This window comes from Electrona antarctica, assembly GCF_951216825.1.
Source record: "Electrona antarctica genome assembly, chromosome: 3".
NCBI lineage: Eukaryota > Metazoa > Chordata > Actinopteri > Myctophiformes > Myctophidae > Electrona > Electrona antarctica.
Window position 1 is genome coordinate 46,511,593 of NC_136808.1, and position 21,005 is coordinate 46,532,597.

General features: G+C 39.9%; 1 long non-coding RNA gene across 1 annotated transcript in view; it reads left to right on the forward strand.

Annotated features, from left to right (window-relative positions):
- The first annotated feature begins 1,648 nt into the window (after positions 1 to 1,648).
- LOC306920985 overlaps positions 1,649 to 21,005 on the forward strand; it is a 35,153-nt gene continuing 15,796 nt past the window's right edge. The window contains exons 1-2 of the long non-coding RNA XR_013789718.1: positions 1,649 to 1,790; positions 1,983 to 2,114. This is a non-coding gene — a long non-coding RNA (uncharacterized lncRNA). The remainder of the gene's footprint in view (positions 1,791 to 1,982; positions 2,115 to 21,005) is intronic.

Here is a 21,005-nt window from a genome sequence, read left to right on the forward strand (position 1 = left end):
GCACATGCACACCCACAGAACATACACACAGCTGGACTCACTAGCAACATCTCAGTGAACTGCTCTACTCTTAAAAATCATGTTCAGAATTAATTGCACACACGCACGCACGCACGCACGCACGCACACACACACACACACACTAACTGGGCAATATTATTATTATAATGTAGTCCTTTTTTAACAAATGAGTAGAATATAACATTTCATAGAGCTGTTGTTATCAATCACGAAAAGAAGAACAGTGATGTTTCAGAGCTTAGTTTGAAGTCATAGAATTTATCCCGTTCTTCTCTGTGACACCTGTCTGTGGAGTCCCATCTGTTGCCTAGATTCTGCTCAGCCTCTGAAGCATATAAATGATGATGTGAGTACACCCACAAGCATGCAGTATGAAGTCAACCCTTGCAAGTGGTGAGAGTAATCACAAAATAAACATTCTAAAACTTTTGTTAAAGTAGAAGTAGATACGTAAAGTAGATTTCCACAGTCTCAGAACACCAATCATATCGTGAACAACTGAAAACCAATTATTTTATGTACGGTACTCATTCTTTAAAATTGTGTTTCACTCTATAACTTTCACTTTATAATAACTATACACATTAGTTAAGCATTAGTTAATGCTTAATTAATCATGAATTCATCATTAGTAAAGCATGATTCATACATTACTAAGCATTAGTGAACACACTTATAAGCATTTCATCTGTACACTATTAAGCATTTGTTAAGCATTAATAGAATACTTAAATCATCATTAGTAAAGCATTATTCATACATTACTAAGCGTTGTATTGCACACTGATAACCTACTCGTGAATGTGCTTAATCATTCTATTCTCATATCTTTGTAAATGATAGATTCAGCCCTTTATAAATAAGTGTTATATCAAGTTTTACAAGAGAAACAAGTGGCCAGGTCTATGAAAACAACCACAAATGAAAGTAGCTGATCTACAAGCTCACAGCGACACATTGTGAGGTTGTACATCTGTTATTTAAAAACACATTGAGAATAAATCGAAATATTTACAATTTAATAAAAAAGGCACAAAATATGTTCAGATGTATGTCCGTGGACAATTACATATTATTCTGGGGTTCCTTGAGGTGAAGAAAGCCCAAATAAGCAACTACTGTGCAATTTAGAATCGAGCCAAAAAAATACATCAACCAGCAACTACCAATAATTTGTTTGCAAGTGATTTACAGAAAAAAACAAGTCAAAGGTTGCTTATAATAAGCAGACATGGCAACGTGGCCTGAAGGAAGCAAAGCGCACACACAAGGAGCCCCAGGACTTTGGCGGGGAAAAACGTGGATAAAAGGAGGGCTGTCTTACTCATAGATATTAAAAATATATAGATGCCTCAATGGCCGCTACAGTTCATTGGAGCGACGTATCTCCATTGAAGGCAGGAAGTCAAGCGGAAGTGCCATTATAGGGAAGCACTGAATGTAACGGACCCACAGGTAATACCTTTATTGTTTAGTGTATATATTCAGTGTTGTGAGGCATTGGAACAGGAAGTCTGCCAACAACTGATCGCAGCTGATGAGAATCAGATAATTGGGACTCAGCTCAGCTGTGGCACTGGGGTTAAAAACAAGGAAATGCTGCCTCAGTACAGAGAAGGCTTAATTGAAACAGACAGCACACAATGGTGTGGCTAAAGTTTGATGGTTATGTGGATGGCTAAGGAAAGGAAGGCCAAAGGAACGGTCAAATGCCAACTAACCATGGAACGAACTGATGCCACACACAGAAGATAGCACCTAGCTGGAAGGTATTTTATTGATTTGCTTGCACTGTTATTGGTATTATTGTTGAAAATATATGCAGAAGGCTGTTTATGTATTGTGTAATGTACTTTAGTGATGTATGGAAAATGTATTATGTGCCTGAGATTTGAACTGTTTATGGATTATATTGTAGTGACTTATGACCATTGATATATTGTATTTTGTTTCTGTCCCAGTTCTACGTTGATCTATGAATAAAGCAACTTCAAAATCTTCAGTTCAGACTTCATCCTTAAAAGGCCAGCTGGGTCCGCTACACTGACGGCACGCTGCGTCGCTGCCCAAGTGACGTCAAAGAGATTCTACAGGTATATAAAATGGCGACACTCCCATTAAGTCCCATAGTAACAGTGCCTCCGCCATATTGGAGTGATGACGTAACTTCCGGTTACTTTAAAAAACATTAAAAAGTCACGCTGTACAAAACAAGAACCTTTTTTTAATCCTATCCTATTTACCCATTTATTTATCATATTTATGAATGGATCAAAGCATCAATTAGTAACATATTCATTCAGAATGTAAGGGTGCATGTGCGCATGCATGTATGCACGTGCGACCGTTCATGTTACGTGCGTGTTTGAGATGTTTGCATAGACAACGTTGCCGCCATATTGGAGTGATGCCAGCAGCACTACCACTGCGCCATCTAGTGGTGATTCCACATATTATTTGAGGACTGTCCCCTCTTTATATAGAATATCTTTGGTGACGTCACTCATGTGACTCCTCCATGTCTCTCGCTGTCACTCAACTGACTACTGGCCAATCATAGTGCGTCTTTTCCGGGACTTCCATTACACACGATGTGCAAGGAATCTCTGGAAAATTCAATTTTGACACGCGCCCTAGAGTCGGAAGAGGCGTCTACCTTTTTATGTCTATGGTCTTACTGAGACAACATGTACAGTAGTTCAGGAAGTAAGTGAGCCCAGTGTCACTGCTAAAATCTCAAATATCTAAAACCACATATTACACACAATCCCCAGGAAAGTGTTCTAAATCTTCTAAAAGTCATTAACATGTATTTTTGCAAAAGGGGTGAAGTGTCCCTTTAAGGAAATTACTGATCTGTTAACATGGATGATGAAAAGAAAAGCAAGATGTTCCACAATGCACATGCGCTACACATGCACACTGTGTGTTCCTGCCTGGGCCTATAGGGCCCTATCTTGCGTCAGAGGCGCTGAATCCGTAATTTGGGGATTTAGCACTGCGTAAGAGGCGTGCCCCTATACAATTTGCTATCTTGTGCCACGGCCTGCCCTAAATCCTTAAAACACCTGCACTACCTGTTACATTACGTTACATTTTACGGGAACACGCACTACCTGTACTGCAGCTGTATTGACCGATTCCGTAACGGGTCTCATGGTCGCAGCCTACGTATTTCCTGTAGGCAGAGACGACACATCTGCGGTTTCCCCGCACCAAGCAAGTTAGTCTGCCTCAAACGTTACTCTTGTACCTGCTTTTTACTAACACTAACATTACAAAGATGCCCAGAACATCGGGATGAACCTGTCACCTGTGTAGTTTATGGCTGCTCCAACAGTAGTGGCAACATAAAAAAAGAACGGAATGTCAAAATATCTACCGCGGTGGCTGAGACCAGAGCCATATAGTAATGGTTGAGACAAAGCAGTGAAAGGTCCTGAAAGATACATAACGCCAGTCTTACCCAATACCCAATCTTTCTGTTTTAGGAACACAAGGCTGCTATACTTTATACCTCATACTAAGCATTAAAGTATGAGGTATAAAGTACAGCAGCCTTGTGTTCCTAAAACAGAAAGATTGGGTATTGGGTAAGACTGACGTTATGTATCTTTCAGGACCTTTCACTGCTTTGTCTCAACCATTACTATATGGCTTTGGTCTCAGCCACCGCGGTATATATGGCTCTGGTCTCAGCCACCGCGGTAGATATTTTGACATTCCGTTTTTTTTTTTTTTTTTATGTTGCCACTACTGTTGGAGCAGCCATAAACTACACAGGTTCCTCCCGATGTTCTGGGCATCTTTGTAATGTTAGTGTTAGTACAAATCAGGTAAAAGAGTAACGTTTGAGGCAGACTAACATCAGTCACTTTTCCATTCACTGTAGTAGAAGCTTGGTGCGGGGAAACTGCAGATGTGTCTCCTCCGCCTACAGGAAATACGTAGGCTGCGACCATGAGACCCGTTACGGAATCGGTCAATACCTGCAGCTAGAGCAGCGAGCTGCAGTGCGTGATCATGATGTGACCTCAAGTACAAGTCTGTCTCAGACCAGAAAGATGCATTCCAGATATGCTGTAAAGAGTAAGCGTTTTGCTGCCTAGCTGTGTAGAAACCCCATCTATTTGTAATCTAAAAGGAGCACATTGACAAGAAGCCAAAGGAGTTTGAATGCCCTCTCATTGATGTGATCTGATATGAACATGGAAAATATTGCTGTCAAAGCAGAAGCACATTCAGGCTTTTTGTCATCTTTTTTGCGTTGCCATTTCCTATGTGTCTTCTTCATTCATCATTCATTGACATGCACTTGGAAGAAAGGTGTACGCCCTAACCTAAATGGCACATGCTAACAGGAATGGCATTTATAGTTTAAACATAAATAAATGAGAAAATGGCCAGTTGCTGTATGTGTATGTCACTGTATGTCAATTACATCATTTTGAAATTTGCACATGTTGAAGATAATTGCATTATTATATAGATGTGAGGAGGTTCGTCCGTCTGTCCGTCAGTCTTTCTGTCTGTCTGTGTGTCTATGTTATTTTTGTGTCCATAGACTGAGATACCTTATTTTATCAATAGAGCGGTGCCCATTGGGCACTGGCCTGCTGGGAACGATGCAAGTTGGAAATGCATGCCACACCCAGTGTTTATGTCTACCGGTATGTCCCTTTTATGCGCATATACTATATGGAGTTCTTTGTCAGGCATGCCCAAATATGGAGTCTATGGCAGATGTCAGAACATAATTGTGATGTCAGAACAGGCCAGCTCCATATATGGAGATATAGGGGTGATCAGGTCCAGAGCCCAGGCAAAGGCTTTTGTGCTGATTCTGGACAACCGGCTATCCGACGGACTCGACACCGGGCACTGCACTCGCTGTGGGGTTGTGGGACGCGTGTGTCGAAGTCAGTGGGGAGAACGTACAGTATGTCGTCATTAGGGATGTCCCGATACACTTTTTTCCTTTCCGATCCAATCCCGATACCACAATTTCTGTGTTAGCCGATACCGAATACCGATACCAGAGAATAACATATAATGATAATAAAAAAGAAAAGATATCTTATTTTGAAGTCCACCGACTGGGAATAGTGTTTATAGCTAATCTAGCTAAATATCTCGTGTTGTGTTTATACTGTAGCTAATCTAGCTAAATATCTCATGTTGTGTTTATAGCAGACTCCTCACTCAAATGTGCACTTGCAGTTTGGGCAACTCGAAAGCAAACTCCACATGCCCCAACTTTTTATTCACCTGCCATAGTGTCAACCCCTTACCCCTGTGTCGGTTTGGTGGTTAGACTGGCATATTCGCCGATACCGATATGACCCGATATGACCAGGGTCTTATTAAAATCAGTATTTGCAAGAAGCAAGAAGATAGAGCGATTAGTCTCCGCTCATGACACTATAGCACTTTAAAGATTTTGCAAAACATATATGAGTACATATACGTATGAACTTTATAAGTTTCGACCAAAATGTGTTCCTCCAAGGTGGGTTTGGTGTGTTTTTGACATTTTTTTACCGATACTTCTGTACGTCTGAATATGATTCATAATCGTTATCATACATTTTGGAAATATATTAATCACAGTGTGAATATTCAAACGAAAGGGATCTTTTATCTATATATTCTCTCCATATCCATTTACCATTTTATTAATGAGACTAAAATGTCTTCTTTGCCATTTGCAATGAACTAAAGGAGATGGGGGGGCTAATGTTCTAAATGGGTGACTGCATGGGTGAGTGCTATTATTCTTAGGGGTTAATGTTAGACTCCTAACATACAGTAATTGATGAATGGTTGTATGGCCCAGAGATGTGTTCAGGGTTACTGGGCTGCAATACGCCTAAAGGAGCTCTTACACTGAATTATTAAAGACTGCTCTTCCTTGATTTCCTTACTGTATATTAGGCATTTGACTCAATCTGGTCCAAAAATGGAACAATGAAAAAACGAATGAATGAAATGATTGATAATAATGGTGTTTTATCTTTAGCATTGCTGCGGTACCATACCCCATTTAAGTAATCTAATGTATTTTCCTTTTCTCTTAAAAAATTACCATTATGACTGACTGAAGTCACTGTCAGTTGTGGTGTACAGCAGATGTACGACAACAAAAAATAATGCCTTCCTTGGTTATTTTTTATCTCCATATAAATAATACACTATATCATTTGTTGACTGTAAGTTACACAGATCCATTGAAGTAGGCTATGTTAACCGTATTAATGCCAAGAACATGGAATTCCGTTAATAGTCCTTTATATCCTCAAAATGAGACAAACTGCCATCTTTGAGACCTTATAAAAGTCTAAACTTTGATCAAACTGAAAGTGAAACCCATTCCACGGCGATTCATCGCCTGGAAAGAGAATCTGGGCAGGGCAGTCCAATCAGACTGCTGTGACTGCTGTTTCCCCCGAGGAAAAAGTAATGTAAGAATAAAATACAGTTTTGTATTAATAATCAGCATGGAATGGCCAAAACAAATAATAATAATAAATAATAATAGCTCAAATTTATATAGCGCTTTTCTAAATTTGAGTTACCAGTGGTTAGGTGCAGGTTGTGATTTTCTTTTCTCCATTTATATATTTCAGAAACTACCAAGTGCCACAGAAGCTTGACAGATGCTGCCACTTGTTTAGCTGAATAGGTAGCAAGACTAACTATGTTTCTTCATAGGTCCAATACAGGGGCTGGATAATTAACACCATAACACACACACACACACACACACACACACACACAATAAAACAGCCTGCAACACAACACAACATTGTTGGTCTAATGATTGCTCTACAGTAAATGTTTGTACTGTATAGCCAGGGAATTCTGCAAGGACATTTTGCGAGATAAGATGCACCATATACTACAGACTAAATACTGTTCCCTAATGATGTTCCCATATTTGTCTCAGCCAGGCTGGATGGCAAAAGGCCAGCCGGCCGGAAGGAGACAAATATGGCACAGTTGGACCGATTGGCGTGAAACTTTGCACGCACATTCCCAGTAGGCCAAGGAAGAACCTCTGCCCCAATTATTTTAATTTTCCCCTTCTGTTTTCCACCATTTTGCTACTACTCCTACATAATTCAAATCCGAATGGCTATGACCAAAATGAGCACGTCCTGGGTAGGCAACCCGGCCTGGTGGACACCTGCATGAAAATGCCTCCATACACACCACACATTTTATGAGTGGCTTCATGAACACCAGAGTGAAGTCAGTTGCTTCCACTTACAGTTCAGTGCCACTTGTCTCCACCCACCAGATCAAAGCATCTTTGAACCTGCATAATAGGTTCTAAAAAAAACAAAAAAAAACAAAAGAAGATAAGACAAGCTATTGTGAGTTCAAACTATCACCTTACCCGTTTTGGACTGAATTAATTTCTAATGATGAAAAAAATATGTCTTTGTGTTTCTGCCATCAATCAGATGCTATAAGTTGAGATACTTATTTGAATTTAGCACAAACAATAGATATAAAGGTATGTGCTGAATTTGACACAGTAGGCTATTAGGGTTATTGCACCATTACACTATTACTATTACAGTTACTACTATCTCTATTATTGTGATGCCATGTTGGGGTAAGTGCAACTCTTGACCCTTGACCTTCCATCACACACTAACCCTTTTTGACCTGCTGCCATCTAGTAGTCCTAGGGCCTGATGGGTCAAATTTGTCCCAAACAGACATTGCCAAATATCTCAGACAAAAGTGAGGTCAAATGTACTTCAATATATCTGTAGTTGAGACATTGACTTATCTATTGTGTATTTTTATTTTAGCACAACTAATATCAGATAGATATTTGGGCAGTAAATCACACACTGGCAGCCTAGAGCCAAGTGCTGTCTCCACTTCCTGCTTTTTCAAATTAATGTAATTAGCTGCATTAATTTACACACAAAGCTGGTTGCCCAGCTTTGTGTGTAGAGTCAGACTCCATTTGCATGTATGGAAATGCAATTTCGTGGCCAAAAAAAGGCAGAAAAGTGGATCGAGCAAATCATAATAATATACAAAGGTTATAGGTCTTTCGACGAATGAGTGTAAGCTTCTGTTCCTGAGGGATTCTCACAGCCCTCTACCATATTGCCGGATTTCGTGAAGAACGATAGCTCAGAACTAAAATGAAGGAATTATTACGGAAACAATAAGGGGCCCTTTGGACTTGACCCCTAATAACAAAATACTGTTCCTGAAGAAACAGTGTGGGCTTGAGTAGCTAGCTACTCGTGGATGACCTATTGGCCCACACAATGGAATCCAGGCTCCAGCTGATGACGCTGCAGCTGACCTAATGTGCACTGGAGGAGGTGTACGTGGCAGGCACTTCTTCTTCTGCTTCTTCTGATTATTATTATTGTCTCCACCAGGCCGAAGGCATGGGGAGAGAGTATGTTTTGCACTCCGTCCGTCCGTCCGTCCGTCCGTCCGTCCAGCTAATCTCTGGCACCGTTGGCTTGATCGCAGCCATACTCTGCACACACACTCCCTGAATGCCAGAGCTGAACCTCTGCCCCAGGGAGCACGGGAGCAGACGCATGTCGGACTAATGCCCTGTCTGAATTGGTCCCCCTGCCCCAAAGTTTTCACATTGGCCTGTTATAGCGCCACCAGGAGGCTGCTTTGTGCAACACAATTTTTTGGACAGTACACATACAGATTTTGTCCAAACATCACGCAAATTGGTACACAGTCTCTCTAGAGCCATTCAACAAAACAGGTCTTTCATATTTTTCAGACTCCATCCTGATTGGCTAAGATTGGCTTCCAAAGTTTGCAGGATTGCTCTGTTTCAAACAAAATGCCGCAAATTAAATCCTGAACACATCGTGTGATTTCCGTGAAATTTTGCACGCACATTCCCACTTGGCCGAGGAAGAAATGCCACTTGAAAATGTTCAACTCAGCCTCATGATGGCGCTATAACTGGCCGATTATTGTTTTTGCCTATAACTGCACCGATCTGTGTAAAACCTTGTATGCACACTCCCTAGAGGCCAAGGAAAAACCTTATCTGCTCTGTATAGCGCCACCAGGAGACCGACATATGTAAAACACATTTTCTAATATTACTCCTTCAGATTGTATCCAAATTTCACGCAAATCGGTACACATGCTCTCCATAGTCATGTGATCATGACGGGTTTATTTGGTTTCTCATAATCAATCCTGATTGGCTACGATTGGCTTCTAAAGTATTCAGGAGTAGCCCGTTGTGTACCCGTTTTGTACAGCAGCCTCCATTGGATATCTGCATATATTGAGCACATCGTACACTGACATAGGCCTACAGCGTTCAGAGCAGGAATCAATATGGGGAGCACCTGAGGTGTGGATGAGATGTGTTGGGGTGTGCAACTCTTGACCCTTGACCTTCCATCACACACTAACCCTTTTTGACCCGCTGCTTCTCCAGTGGAGGTGAAAGATTATGCTGCTGTTGTAAACCTGTGGTTATGCTGTTTCCCTCAAGCAGCTGCTATCTCAACTTGCTAATTTCACAGCTCTCAAAAATGGAAACAAAACAGGCACTTTATGCCTTTTCACTTAACACAAAATACAGATGACGTGTGCTGCGAGAGTGAGGCACCTGCTCTGAGACTACTTCGCTAAACATGTACAAATTGTATGCTGGTAAAAATAAATTAATTTAAGAAATAAACAAATAAATTAATTGAGAGTTTATTAATAAGTTGTATCATAAAGTGCTATTCTTTGCCCTCAGGTACAATTAAAAAATCAATGAACAGCTGGAAAACAAAGACAAAACAGAGTCTTATTAATTGATTTGAATAGATAATGTTAGCACAAGTCTAAATGCTGAATGAAGACCATGATTACACCATCCATGACCTGACTGCTTGGACCAACGAGTGTGTACTCAGAAAAATGTCTGTAGTCTTTGCGTGTAAATAATAATATATTTAGTCATATTTAAGGCTTTATGTCACAGGTTTATTACAGATTTTTCTATTTCAAAAGATATAGGCCTATGCATGGGACCTATAGACACGAGGAGTGCACTGTGGAAACAGGTCCCTAATTCCCCTTAACATTCACAGTCTTATGTCCAACTGATCACTCAACCAGAGAGCTAACAGCAATATTGCCCAAGATTGGCCCAAGAGGCAAACCAGAAACCAGAGTTGGGCAGAGATAAACAAAGACAAAAGACAAACATTGAGCAAAGAGTATGCTGTCCCAGAGGCCAGCAAAGCCATACTTTATAAGCGGGTAGGTGCTCATCCTTGTTATAATTATACATTGAGATTCCAAATGATCACGTCACGTGGCATTGACGTATCCAACCAAACTGAGGCATATCCACATTTTATGTTCCATATTGTGTACAGTATCTCTAGTAGTATAATACCACTGTCTTACATTGAGACATGTGTCAAGTAGGACAAAGTGCCAGATGGATTAACAGCAATCTAGGATCTACTCTTACATTATGCTCGTGGTGATGGTCTGTTTGAGATGCAGATTTGTTATTGATGCCTGCACTCCTGCACAAGGAAATCAGGTTGCTCTTGGAGAAATTGCATTTCTTCTTCTCTGACCCTGGAAATTGCCAGTATGCTGCTGTGTAGAGCTCTGGTCTTAAACATAATGAAAAATGATCGACAATTATTGACAATGATTGAATTCATCTGCAACACACCTTCCTTGTAATGTTTAGTCGTTTAATCCAACACATTTTACCAGTTACTACTTTTTTGGTCATGAAAATATCAAAATTAAGTCGCTATGACCCACCACCGTTGACAGCAGAATTTGAGGAAATGCTGGCCATGGAGGTTATAGGAGATATGCATGAGCACAGTAATGGACTATGAGCACCGCCATCAAAGGTCTGAATAGGCCTTGAGTTTCTATACGATTTGTCCCATTTTAGTAATCATATGAATTACTACCGGTATGTTAGTGTTTATGACTGGTAAGGTTGTGTTTACATAGTCTTTACAGTCCTCTCCCTCTGGTTGGTATTTGCCTCTATCCTTAGGGGAGTTAATGTACATAAAATATTAATGTTGTACCATCAGAAAAGAGCTGCACCAAAAAGAGCTGACCCACTTCCCACACTTGGCCCTGGAGCAACTGTCTTTGGAAAAACATGAAAGAGGGATGATTGGCCAACAGGGTTGCCCTTTTGGGGCTCCACTGAGCACATTTATGATTCTTATATATACTCTACACACCAGTGATGATTAAAATAATAATAATAATAATAATAATAATAACTAGAAAAAGTGCCCTTCTGGGCACAGGTCTCCACCAGGAGGATAGGAGTGTGTGTGTGATGTTTGGCAAAATGTTTAGGAGCAATATAAACGTGTGTGTGTGTGACGTGGCTCGGCCTGTTGTAGTGCCACCATGAGGCTGATTTGAAAACTGTCAAGTGGCATTTCTTCCAAAGCCTAGTGGGAATATGCATGCACAGTTTCACCACAATCGGACGCTGCGTTGAGTAGTTGTGGCGATTTGTACAAAACGGGTACAAAGCGGGCTACTCCTGAAAAGTTTAGAAGCCAATCGTAGCCAATGAGGGTGGATTATGAGAAATCAAACAAACCCGTCTTGATCACATGATTATGAAAAAGATGTGTACCGATTTGCGTGCAATTTGGATAAAATTAAGGAGTAATATTAGAAAATGTGTTTTACATAATGTCGGCCTCCTGGTGGCGCTATAAAGAGCAGATGTGAAAAATTCCAGGCAAAGGTTTTTCCTTGGCCTCTAGGGAGTTGGCATACAAAGTTATCCACAGATCCGTGCAGTTAGAGGTAAAAACACTTTTCGGCCAGTTATAGCGCCACCATGAGGCTGAGTTGAAAATGTGGCATTTCTTCCTCGGCCTAGTGGGAATGTGCGTGCACAATTTCACGGAAATCACAGGATGTGTTCATGATTTGCAGCATTTTGTTTGAAACTGAGCACTCCTGCGAACTTTGGAAGCCAATCTTAGCCAATCAGGGTGGAGTCTGAGAAATCTGAAAGACCCGTTTCGTTGAATGGCTCTAGAGAGACTGTGTACCAATTTGCGTGATGTTTGGACAAAATCTGTAGGTGTACTGTCCAAAAACTTGTTTTGCACAAAGCGGCCTCCTGGTGGCGCTATAACAGGCCGTTCTAGAAATTTTGGGGCAGAGGTTCATCGTTGGAGTGTGTGTGCAAAATGTGGCATCGACCGGGTTGACGGTGCCGGAGATTATCTGTTCACAGACGGAAGGACGGACGGACACACACACACACACACACACGGACGGACGGACGGAGTGCAAAACATACTCTCTCCCCATGCCTTCGGCCTGGTGGAGACAATAATAATAATAATAAACACAAAAACCAAGGACCCCAATTTTGATAAGATTTTTGTATTTTTATTTTGTATTATCATTTGTATCTCTGTGAACCTAGTCTCACGAAGCCAGACAACTATTCCACAATCTCCGAATGCTACAGTATATATAGAGTCTGGAACTACACCTCCCGAAATCTGAGTAATCTGTTTTTGTATTTATTTTTCCCCTTTCCTGCATAGCAGCAAGCTATATATGCTTGGATGATTTATATTTATATTAGGATAGATTTGCCCGACTGTAAAGATGAAATGGAAGTGGGGAGGAGGTGCTCCATTCCTCTTTATATTTTACTCATGATAGAGCTTCCGTTGCTCCAGTCCAGACTGTATGACGGAAGCATTTGAAAATTGCGCGAGCCAACAGTCTGACAACTAGGGGTGTGCTGAAATATCGATATGGCGATATATATCGATACGTCCTCCCGCGATAAATAATCGATATTGATTATTAAAATATCGATATTAAAAAAAAAAAAAAAAACATTATTCAAACACTATTAATTTAGTGTTTGAGTGGTGCAACCACTATAGACAGCTGTGTGTGTCCCTCCTTGTGTCCGAGCACGGAAATAGCATTTTTTCAGTTCCAAGTATTTTGTAGTTGCAGATATCGTGATATATCGTTGATGAAATTTCATACAATATATTGATATATCGCAAATATTGCAATATATTGAATATCGTGATATTATCGTTATCGAGGGCCTAATATTGCGATATATATTGTATCGTGAGGTACCCATATCGTCCCACCCCTACTGACAACGCGAGACTACTGGGACCCTAATCATAAAAGGTTAATTTTACTCTGGGTAAATGTAGTGTATATACATTGAATCATATGGACCAGTAAAGGTCAGTTTCTCCTGCAGTTCTCTTTAATGACCCAGCGGATCACTAATCCCCCCTCCTGCTGGCTGCAGAGAAACATTGCACTCCATTCAAGTGAATGGGTTTTGGCCGGACTTTTATTTTATTAACCTTAGTAAACATTTTCATAAATACTTTATGTTTTCAATTATGGTCTCATGAATTTTTAAATAAATGATATATTAGGATATGCTTCTAAGGGCTTTAGGATTCAAATTAAAAAATAGCCAATCTAAGCTCAACGTATACTGCAATGTGACACGCTTTGAGCTTTTAAATTGTCTATTTCTTCTACTTTTGCGTGACACTGTAGTTAGTACTGTACGATGAAGTCGGCGATTCATTTATGTTGGGGGAAAAAAGATTATTACATGTAACAATGTTACATAATTCACAGCAGGTCAAGTACCAGTTCTAACACATGTACCAATGGCATAGTGTCAAAATGCACAGGTTCATGGTTGGCACTTTATGTATACCAAACTGTGATGTCAGTCCTGTGTGTGCGCGCCTGCATGCGTCACACTGTATAGGTGCTGCAATCTATCTGTGTGTCTGTTTGTGTTGTTGCATGCTTGTGAGGCTTTCAGAACTATAGGTGATGCAGTATCTCTGTCGCTCACTGTCTGGTGTTATTGGTGTATGTGTCTATCTTTTTACACAGTCTCTGTGTCTGTGTCTCTCAAAGGAATTGTAAAATAGTCGGATTACACACGGTCTCCTTCGCTAGTAGTTGTTGCCTATCCCATACGGTGGTAAAGATGGTGCCCAATTGACTGGTTCCTCTCCGTAGGCCCGAGTGTGAGATTATGCATTCATAAACATAAAATAGTTGTTGATAGATAAAACATATTCAGGCATTGAGTTCCTTAACCGGTAGTGTGGACAAACTGTTTGATGCTGACCAGTGTAGTAGTTTGTGAGATTAGCCACCACACACGCATGCACGCAGGCACACAAAGACAGAAAGACTGTAAAGGAAAGGTGTAGCAACATTTTGTTTTCTTTCAAAGTTATATTTGTTTAATTGATGTTTGTTTGTTTTTTTGTCATCAAAGTTTTTTATTGATTTTACAATAAAGCATACAAAATACACATGACTTACACAAAAGAAAGAGACAAGAAAAACAAAAACAAAACAACTAGCAGTAAAAAAAAGAAATCACACCCGTGTGAACTGAGTGGTGCAGGGTCTTATATAGTCTGATCAGCTATGTCAGTGACGTCCCACACTAACCATAGCAACCATGCTCGTTTTTTTGGTACGAACAAACACGGGCAACCATGCTCGTTTTTTTGGTACGAACAAACACGGGTACAAAGCCAGTTGTTGGAGTGGTTTGCACCACTCAAAAGCCCCAATGGACAACACCCTTCCACATTCTGTTGTTGACAATAGTGATTATATCATCTGTAATGTATTACCAATTACAAATTGTTAATGCAACCATCCTTTAATATACAAATAAAAGTAGTCCCATATTTCATGGAACTTTCCTTTGACATTGTTCCTCCTGGCAATTGAGTATTTGAAGGATGCAGTTTCCGTCATAAGTTGGGTCCAGTCTGTGATCTCTGGCATAGCAGAGCTCTTCCAGTTTGGATTGCATAATGTGCTTAAATCCAGTCCAAACTATAAGGCATTTCATTGGCAAAGAGAGCATATTTATGCTGGATGATGATGATGATGATGGACAACTTAATTGAAATGTGACAACAAGACATATATACTGTAGTCTGTGTTCTGTTTGGATGATGGATGTGGCTGTGGAGGGTAGGTTTGCAGGGGAGAAATCCACAGCACAGCATATGAAATGAGGCAAAATGGTAAATAGCTCGGTCCACTTGTCCTTGGCTGGTTTTGTGACTTGAGGCAACTGAATAAGCAGAGAGGTAGATGAGGGCATGGAATTTACAGAGAATGTGAACTCCCAAAAAGCATCCATATTTTTACTGCTCAATTGGCCTTGCAACAGCTCTGGTTGCAGCATTTATCCGATCCGGCAGATGGAGACCTAATGAGCCTCTTTTGCAAAGCATTATACAGATGGAGCCAATACATGCATTTGCACAAGCACGTGCTGACACACCCATAATGACATATTCTCAAAAACAATATCCCACAAATACACCCATGAACACACAGTACAGGCATTCATTTTACATTAACTTTTTTTCAAACAACACATTCATAATAACGATCGCAGTTACATTTCATTGACCATTTTGTTTACTGAGCAAAACTATAACAAAAATAAAAGAAATAAACATTGTTTAGTTACACTAGTTACAATGTTTGAGCATGTCATACTATCTTTCTGGTACAGGTATGTCAGCAGTCTCTCTCATCTGGTTAACCTAGATAGAGGTGAAAGACCCCAAATCACATTTGCACTGTGCCAAAAGATTTGCTAAGTCAGCCATCAATCTTCCAGTTTAAGAGTTTAATACATGGATGTACTGTACACTTTTATTTTTTATTTTTGCTTTTCTGCCTTTATTGATAGTATCAAGTGAAGATGGACAGGAAAAAGAAGGGGAGAGACATGCAGCAAAGGTCATCATGAACGGGACTAGAACCCGAGACACGCCAAAGCCTATATGCGGCATGCGCCTGGACCATTGGCCAGCGGACACCCACAGTACACTCTTTTTTTTCTTTTCTCAAAACCTCCATTGACGTACTGTAAGATAATCCAGCAACAAGGAGAGCCCAGACAGATATCGAATTGGAGAAGACTGTCTCATAAAACACAAATGCAACAAGTAAACGACCGGTTGGCAGTTAGTGCTGTGCTCAGTGTTTTTAGCTGAACGTGAACAAGCCCAGCTGATCAATCAGACATGCACATGGGGGATTGAGTATATCTGCAGGCCATAAACAGCACTGCATGTCTGTGCTCCCGTGCAGATAAACACACAGCCATGTGTGGTAGATGCAGTACTCTAGAACAAAATGAATCGTCTGTTTTTTAGTTGCATTCTCTACTGAGTGCTCAGAGATCATCGTTGAACTCTGGAAAGGCACTGTATCACAATTGTTATTATTATTACAATGATTGCCTCCAACAGGCAGATAGCCTGGGAGGTGTATGACCATTGTAACATTTTAGGCTTAACCTTGCTACTACTCTCTTCAGGATGATTGAACAGGGTGAACTGAATACGTTTGTGTCTTTCTGGTTGTGCACCAGGCAGGATGTTGCACAGGATGTATATGTCTATTATACTTTTATTAATGTCTATTGACCCAACTTTGAGAAACAACACTAGCACTCCTCTCTCCTTATGGTATCCCTTCTTGTCACCTTTTAATAGATGCTACTTTACTATGCAGATACGGTAAGTTGATAAACAACAAAATAATATCATACAGTAGGTTTGATGTTTGACTGGTGTAGTTTATACAAGGCACCACATTTTCGCTTTGCACTCTAAACTACCTTTGTTGTTTGTTGACTAGGGTTCATGCTTTTTAGCTTGATCTTGCACTTATAAGTCGCTCTGGATATATATATAAGAGTCCTGAATTGGAAATTGTAATAAAACACTGAGGAATACCCAGGAGTTAACATTTCAACTGGACCGTATGGCATAGTAGAATCAAAGGCTGCAGTAGTGACGTGTACAGTAGCACATACTGTACATGTACATAACATGTATCCTGAGCTGGTTTGTTAGGTTAGGGGTCCCCGGAACCAGCATCTCTGTCCTCACTGCGCACTAATATCTGGCCATCTCAGGCCCCTGTGACAAACACTCACCTTGAGTGCTGAATCACCCATCCCCGGGGCTGGCTGACTCTGCCTGATGAATTTCCTCTGGGAAGAAAAGGAGGGGTTATCTCAGAGGTCACCCTGATGTGAGCGACATTCATCAAACTGCGCTCCAGAGGAAGCAGCTGAAATTGGAAAACGCAAAGAAAAAAGCTACTGATTCTTGGAGGAATCTAGGAAAGAAGGGCAAGAGGGGAAAAGAAAACAAACAAACATGCCCAACGCAGAGGTGGATGAGTGCTAATGGATTGGAGCTATAGCAAGTCAGCTTTTCTTGTTTACATGCTGCAGGCTGCAATCAGCTCATTCATCACAGATCCTCATATTTCTCACTATCAACCTGTGCTTTCAATTTGGTGGCAATCATGACCTGGTGATAGACTGAGGGGCATATTTTATCAACAATGAGGGATTTAAGTGATTTAAGTTCAATACATATGCAACATTTGATTTAACCATTTCATCAAGTATTGTCGTGAGGTTACACTTTCTCTGCCTCGATCTGCACATGTAGCCGTCTTATTCACTTTCAGCTTGATTGCCTACTTTGGTTTTGATGTTAATATTTATGTGTCAGTCTTAACTATCGCTCAAATCAACCATGTATATTAGAAGTACTAGAACCTGGAAGTGTTGTTTATGATTCAGGTGGTGCAAACTACATTCAAATAGAAGAGCTTAACATTGCTGAAAATAAGATTTTATTATCAATTCAATTGTTGTAACTATCAAAGGTAGCTGATAGATAGCAGGTAGCTGATAGATAGCTATGTGGTGACAGTGGTTATATAATTATGCTATATGCAACCGTAAAAGCCACTCGACAAAATGCAGCGGAAAAAACATGTGTGCTTTTTTTGGCCGAATATCGCAGTGAATGTCGGAGGAAATAAAGTTTTTTCGGAGCGGGTCGATTTGATCCATTTTCCGCAGCTGTCTAGTGGGGTCTAGAGTGGGGTGTTGGTGACAGTCTGACAACTATAGTGACAGCCTACTACTTTCAGATCCGAAAAACGCAGCGAAACAAACGAACCAGTGTGCAATCACGTCCTTAAATGTAATAATAAGAAAAAAAATATTTTGGTTGGAAGCATATTGGAAGGTACTGTAGGCCTATATGTCAATGGTTTGATTATGGGATATAGTCCACTCTTAAAATATGTCCATTCACCTTTTTGTGTTTTCCAATTGTTTAAATAAAGTGAGAATATCTACTGTATGTGTGCCTGTGCCATTGTAATTCGTATTCAATATATTATTAACTCAAAATGTAATTAAAAAGTAATTATTTTTACTTTTCACTCAGACTTATCCCAGAACAGAAATCTTTACATTATATGCAGCCTACTTGGGAACGATGCAACTTGGGAACCTAATGATATACGTTGTCATAGCACCCGTTTTAAATGTCAGCCGGTGTCCCACATTTTGTGTATAATTCGTCGTTCAGTTGTTAAAGGACAACTCTATTTTTTTCTCAACCAAGATTCATGTTTTAGGTTGTTTTTAGAGAAAGTAAAAGATGAGGGTTAAACATTTCTCATTTGCTGCATTCTTTCGTTTTAGCAATTTTAGCTATATTTCAGAATGTACAAAAAATATTGTTTTGTACATATTTAGCCCCATGTTCGAATGCCCCCGGTCAAAAATAGCTAAAACGAAAGAAAGCAGCAAATGAAAAAATTATAATAATAAATAAAAAAAATAGCCTACTTTCTCTAATAACTACCTAAAACATGAACCTTGAACATGAACATGAAAAAAAACTAAAGTCGTCCTTTAACGCAATCAGTTCTTATGGGCCTATTTATTTTAACTTATAATCCAATGATATTTAACACATTTACTGCTAAGTCAATAGTTTTGTTCATGAGCAACCATTTCCCAGTGATAAACGTGATAAACTAATTTATTTAAGACTTTTATAGGGAGAACTCGCCAAGACAACAGCAACAACCAAATACACATTATATACATTAGATCAGTATCCCAAACGTTAGGCTGCCAAATTGATATGCTTCTGAAGTTAGGATGTTTGTAAGTCATAGTTATGCCTGCATTTCTAATATTCATTATAATAGGTTTATTTATAATGCAAAACTATTAGGGGACATTTTTCAGTTCTGTGTAAGACTGTTTCATGTACAGTAATTCAGTTTTGTGGACAATAAAGCTTAGCTGTGACTAATTAATTAGAACATTGCATGAACCCTACACAAACCTTTGTCATGAAAACCTTTATGAAGTGATTTTGACAGTCATATTCCTCACAAAGTGCTTTATGGAAAAGCAAAACTGAAAAGAAAAACTGTTTCCAAATAAAACCCAACTGAGACTTCCATCTTCACCCACTGTCCTTGGCCAAATTCCAGATAAAAGCAATAATGACTCAATCTGTATGCCAAGTACTGTTTCATATAAACAAGTCCTTTCAGAGGCGCATAATGGCAATGGAAAAGTTGCTTAGCTAAATTATGTGTTCTTGGCAGCATATACCAAATAAAAAGGCACAATACAGACAATGTTATAATCACAAGCTTAGGATAATTACTCAATCTTCTATCTATTGATGTAAGTGCTAACACCTCGACATACATCACACAAGTAAATCAATTGATACATTGACAGGATGTTGACAAAGACGCTACTCTAATGCTTCAAATGAATCCTGGTTGCAGATACAGAGATAACTAGAACTGCACTCTGTCGAGTGCCTACTTGCGTGTTGCACACAAGTAGGCCATAATGGCCTACTAGTGCGCAAGCAGAACGTGCAAGTACTGTCGACTGCTACGAACTCTCAAATCTCAGCCTTTCTGTAAAACATTGAAATTAGATGTACCAATGCCAGGGTATAACTGTCTCTCGACAAGAGACAGTGCAACAATGTACCCGACACTGAAACATAAAGTTACATATCTTCATATAAACAGTACAACTTACATTATATACATGTATGTATATGTAAGTTGTATATGTAATTTGTAAGTTGATGAGTAGTATACTGTGGTTACTTGGGTTGTTTTATGCGCATGCCGTAGCTGCATGATTTGCTTTACAGAGCAATGGAGAAAACTCCGATTTGAGAGTGACGTAACGTCATTTGAGAGTGATGTAATGAAGATATGTACCAATGCCAGGGTATAACTGGCTTTCGATGGTGACGTAATAAAGATATGTTTCAGTGTCGGGTGGATTAAAGGTAATGCGTATACATGTATGTAATCTGAAACCTATACCTTTGTTACGTCACCATCGAGAGCCAGTTATACCCTGGCATTGGTACATATCTTCCTTACGTCACTCTCAAATCAGAGTTTTCTCCATTGCTCTGTAAAGCAAATCATGCAGCTACGGCATCGGAGCACCGGACAAACAACTTTACTTGCAAGCTGAGAGGCTTCATCTCCATCCCTGATGATGTCACGTGATGTCATGTGCTCCATCCCTGATGATGTCACGTGCCCGACCAACACACAAACTGACGGGAAATGCACGATTCCATAGTTAAAAATCACACCTGTGTGAAGTGAGGGGCGTTAATGGTGATGTAAAACAAACGGTGCCAACACAAACATTACACATGCCATTAACAATATAGAGACAATATGACGTAATGAGGGACACAATAACATACAGTTCTGGAAATAGGGTAGGTGGTGACACTGCGTCTCACCGTTCCCATTGGTTTATGGTTAGCTCATACAGCACATGTATTGGCAATCGCCATTGCATCCAATGGACAATTGCCACTTAGCACTCTGAAGAAAGTGCAGACAAAATACAGCTGAAGCCTGTCACCAAAATGTGACAGGAGTGATGCATCGTGTTTGTATATACGCGTTTCAGTGAGGCATGATCAATGGATTCCTCTCCTATTGAGTGGACTCAAATAGGAGAAAATAAAATCTTTTCACAGTATTGTATA